The sequence below is a fragment of the Myotis brandtii genome, unplaced genomic scaffold, assembly GCF_000412655.1.
Source record: "Myotis brandtii unplaced genomic scaffold, ASM41265v1 scaffold866, whole genome shotgun sequence".
NCBI lineage: Eukaryota > Metazoa > Chordata > Mammalia > Chiroptera > Vespertilionidae > Myotis > Myotis brandtii.
Window position 1 is genome coordinate 32579 of NW_005371530.1, and position 5363 is coordinate 37941.

The window sequence follows — 5363 nt, forward strand, 5'->3', positions numbered from 1 at the left end:
CAGATCCGGGCAGTGTGCTGTTCAGGAGACGGGCAGAATCGGGGGCCAGTGTGGCCACCGTCGTGTCCCAGCCCCACGTGACACGGACTGCGGTGTGGTGAGCTCTGCCGCAGATGTCCCACTTGTCACTTGGAGCGATCCCATCGTGTCACTTCTGAGTCCCCCTTAGCATCCATGACAGAACACAGTCCCCCACAAAGTGCTTCTGGAAGCCTGCTACATCCCCGAGATGGAACTGTGCTGGTGAAATTGATCCTGCTCAGTTCTGCGTGCCAGTTGAGAAAAGACACCTGTCATAGGAAGCTGACAAAAGACGGGAAACTGAAGAGAATCCACAGCAGTGCATCTGTGACAATAAGGGGAGAAATGGGGAAGACACAACAGCCTCAGGAATGTGCAATGACAGCCTCGGCTTCTGGGACACAGAAGCCCAGACAGCAGCCTGGGGTGCAGAAATCAGAGGGGTGCAGAAATCAGAGGGGTGCAGAAGTCAGAGGTGGGACTTTCATAGGAATTTCAGCCCATTTGCTCAGCTCTGGAGTACGATGATCAGCATATTCTTTCTCCCGTTCTACTTATGGTAATGGGTACCGATCGCCAAAGTTCTCCCACTCTCTCTCTTTGGTAAAGAAATTTAAACTTATTTCAACTCAGTGTTTGTCACACACTTGCTATACGCCTGCCAACGGGCAAGGGAGCATGACAATGCAAAATAAGACTGACACGCTTCCTTCCTGGGGGACCCGAGTAATTTTGGAATGACATGATCCATGAAATGTTGGGCAAAGATATAAGACAGGATATAATCAAGTGTCACCGAATGTACTAGAGGAAATAAATGCCATGGCAGGTCAGGAGAGGGGGTGTTCAGATTTTAGACCCGGTAAGAAAAGAGGAGGTGGGCCAGCAAGGGCACATGAAGGAGAGAAAAGATCTGAAAGAAATGAAAGAGCACACAATCCATTCAGGAGGTGGGCATTTTCACAGAGGGGACAGTGAGGACCCTGGGATGCCCCAGGGACTCCTGGGACAGAAAAGTAGATGTTGCCCCTGCAATCTGGTCATTGAATGAGAGTAGCAGTGCTTATGGCTTGATGAACATGGATCTGGTCACTGAAAAGTGTGCTGAACACAAAGAATATCAGTAATGAATGGGACGTAGACCAGTGTAGAATTATAGCTGGAATGTTCTATCTCACAGATGAATAGGCTGAGACAGAGCCTTTGTAAATGGGCTGATGCAGTTTATTTTTCCTCGCAACTTTTACGTACCAAGATTGTTGGTGAGGAATCGGTGTCTTCCCTTAAGTCCTGGATGAAATCTTTTTTTTTTTTTTGCAACATTAGAAACCAAAAGAAAAGATGGGTTGTATAGAAGTGAACCCAAACTTTGCAATGAAATAGGGCCATTTAATTTTTTTAAATCATCTCAAGGATAAGCTCAGGCTTTACAAAAGGCAAGAAGGGTATAAGAGCAAATATGACACCTCCACCTGTCTCGGTTGCAGGTAAGTGGGCATATCAGATCCCACAGCTGGCACAGCAGAAACTTACTGTGCATCCTAAGACAAGCAAAAACCAAATTCAGTCTCCCTGTCTAATTCACAAAGTCAATGCAGCCTTAAACCATCATTTCTATAAATTATTGACCATATGAGGAAATGGCTTCATCTCCAATCTTCTATATATAAAAGCCTAATATGCAAAGTGTCCCCTTGGGAGTTTGACCTCCTGGGAGTTCGATTGCTCGCTATGACATGTGCGGACCACCAGGGGGTGGCACAGAACGAAGGAAGGAAGGCAGCCGGGGAAGGGAGGCCCTGGCTGGCAGCCGGCAGCCACAGGGACCTTACCCTTGCATGAATTTCATGCACTGGGCCTCTAGTAGATTATATCATGAGACTTGCAGATATGATAATAATGTACAAAAACTATTGGTTTTCCGCCGCAAATAAACAAGCTGCAGTTTCAATAACCTTGGCAGGTTCTGTTTAACCATTTGCTTAGTTTCCATATTAGCATATAGAGAGCTGAAACAAATTAGCTTCCAACCTTACAACATGCAAAGAAAAAAAAACAACACTAGCTAAACAGCAATTTAATAACTTTTCTGGAACCCATCATAGAACTGAGAAGAGCCAACAACTGGCTCAAAAATCTAAGGAGAATCCAGATGCCAAAAGAAGATGGATCAGTCTTAAAGGAGATGTCTGCCCAGCAGAAGGAGATGGAAGGCCAGCACTACCTTAAGAAGGTAAGATGCAGCCAGTAAGAACCCTCAGCTAAGGTGGTGGGCAAAGTGACGGAGATGGCCCAAACAGGATGAGGTCCCTGGGGGAGTCCACCTCCTCATATAGAATTTCTCTGCGTGAATCCTACTGGGCACTAAAGAGAGATATTGGGAAAATCCTGAGAAATTCTCCCTCATGCAGAACTGAAGGAGGGGAGTAGCAGCCATGGCAAGAAATGTGAGCACCTTCACTGAGATCCTTCTCACCTGTCTCCCTTGTGGAACAAAACCCTTAACTGGGTATGGGAGGGGGTTGGGAGTGGGAGACAGGCAGGATACATGAGCAGCCAGGCATGTAGCTATGAGAGGAGCAGGCCACATCCCAAGGACCCAGGGGTATTGTGCCTGCTTTAGACTGAGGCTTATTCAGAACAACAGAGATTGCACCCATACAGCACACACACACACACACACACACACGCACACACACACACACACACACACACACACACTCATTGGCAGGTTAGCAAGCATCTAGAAGCCTATAACTTATAGGCAAGAGACAGACCCTCTCTTGGACATAGCTCACAGGGAAGACCAAAAGCAAAAAGATGCAAAAGACATTGAGAAAAAAAAAGCCTTTTGGCAAAGCAACTCTCACCCTACACACAATATATTTCTATAGGAAGTTTAAGCCTGTGGGGCCCTGGGGGTGACCAAAGCACAACACACTTCAAAATCAGCTGACTAGTAACGTGCGTGTGTGTGTGTGTGTGTGTGTGTGTGTGTGTGTGTGTGTGTGTGTGTGTTTTGAATCACTTTATTTTATTTTTTTAATCTTTTTTGTTGAAAGTATTACATCTGTCCCCTTTTACTCCCCATTGACCTTAGACTAACTCATGTCTCCACACTAACGGCCAACCAGAAGCAAAAGCATACTCATTGCCACATGTGAAAGAGCTACCTGGTTTCTGCAGTCGTAAAGGAGATGCCTGGCTTTCAACAACAAAAATGAGAAAGTATACAAATAGGCAAGACAAAACAACACTCTCCCAAGGAAGTAAGCAATCATCCAAACAAGATTCAGACATGCCCCACATCTTGAAATATCTGACAGGGAGTTAATAACCATGATAAATATGTTAAGGACTCTACTAGAACAAAAGTAGCATGTAAGACCAGATGTAATGCTTGTAGAGAGAGAAAAACTTTAAGTAAAAGTCAAATGGAGCTTTGGCTCAGTGGACAGAGCGTTGGCCTGTGGACTGAGGGGTCCAGGGTTCAATTCTGGTCAAGGGCACGTACCTTGGTTGCGGGCACATCCCCAGTGGGGGGTGTGCAGGAGGCAGTTGATCAATGTTTCTCTCTCATCGATGTTTCTGACTCTCTATTCCTCTCCCTTCCTCTCTGTAAAAAATCAATAAAATGTATTTTTTTAAAAAAAAGTCCAATGGAAATACTGAAAATGAAAATCGTAATAACAGAGATGAAAATGGACTTTTAGGAGATAGCTAGTAAGCTCCATACAGCTAGAGAAAATATTAATGAACTTGAAAATCCATAGAAATTACCAAAATTTGAAGAGCTGTGGAAAACACCAGTCTAACAGAGGTGTGATTGGACGCAGAGGAGAAGGGAGAAGAGAGCACAAGAAGGATTTGGAAAACTAAATACCCGTTGAACTTTGCTTGACAAGCCAGTCCTTCCAAAGGCTGAATCCCCTTACAAAACTTCTCTCCACACACTCTAATTTATTTGTTTAAATGCTCTTATCTCTGTATATTCCTTTGGAAAGTGACAAATAACATATAGATTAACTATAGATCTAGTTTGGGGTTTGGCTACCCATTTCTCTCCATGCAGATCTTTTTTTATGGCATTTGGCTAAGAACTCTAGTCCTGGTAGAAAATCTATGAGAAAAAATTATCAAGGACAATAAATTTGAAAAAAAAAGAAACACAAAACACCTCTGTCTTAGATTTAAAATAAATTAGATTATGAAATGCTCTAAGTTCTACAGTAAATGAACATATATGCTCAATGGTTTTTTAAAGCAGTATTGCCTAATTCTGTTTGATGTAGTACCTCTTTTTTGTACATAATATTTATTAAAATTGTGTAAAAGTAAAATTAAAATGAATCAATTTGGGGTAATTATACACAAGAGCTTGGTTTTTCTTTATTTTCTTTTTGGGGGTTGGTTTATTTTGGTCTATTGGTCTTATATGAACTGGCCCTTAGCTATTTCTAAAACTGTATCGTCCATTGTTCTCCACCTCACTTACTAGATTTTAGCCACAAATGTCTGTTGTCCCTTAAATATTCTGAGTTCATTGACTCCTTAAGATCTTTACACTTTCTGTTCTTTCTGCCCAGATACTTTTCTGTTAGAAATTTGTACGACTTACTCCTTCATTGTACTCAAGGCTCTTGCAAACATCACCTCATTAGCAACTTTTTCTAAATTACTGTCTCCCCCCCATTTTTCTTTATCCCTTTATTGTGCTTTTTTGTTCTTCATAGCATTTATTACTACCTAACACTGCATTTTGCATTCTTTGTTTCCCATATGACTTCTGTAGATGTCATAAAGTCAGAGACTTTGTCTCCTATCTTAATCACTACATCCTCATTGCCTAGAATTGTACTGGGAATCATTCTAGAATGACAGGCACTCATAAACATGTTTGAAAGAGTGAAAGATTAATGAATCAGCCTGAACACATCTATCAGGTTGCATTCTTCTTTGATCCATCCCTAATTGGCCTTCTAGTCTATGTCATATCAGAGGAGATACACTAATTGGGAAGCATTCTCTGTCTCTTAGTCATAAAAGATCAGTCATTACATAATGTAAATACTCTCTGACTTCCACAACTATAGTTCTATTGCTCTAATTCTTTATTTCTTAATTAGAGGCTTGGTGCATGAATTCATGCATGGGTGGGGTCCCTCAGCCTGGCTGGAAATTGAGGCCTATCAGGGGACCGGCCAGCCAGAGGGAAAAACCCTGGGCGGTTGGCCGACTGGGGGGAGGGACCATGGGAGGTTGGCCAGCTGGTGGAGGGGAAATAGAGGAGGGGCCGCAGGAGGTTGGCTAGCCAGCCGGGGAGGGGGGGGCGGGCCGCGGGA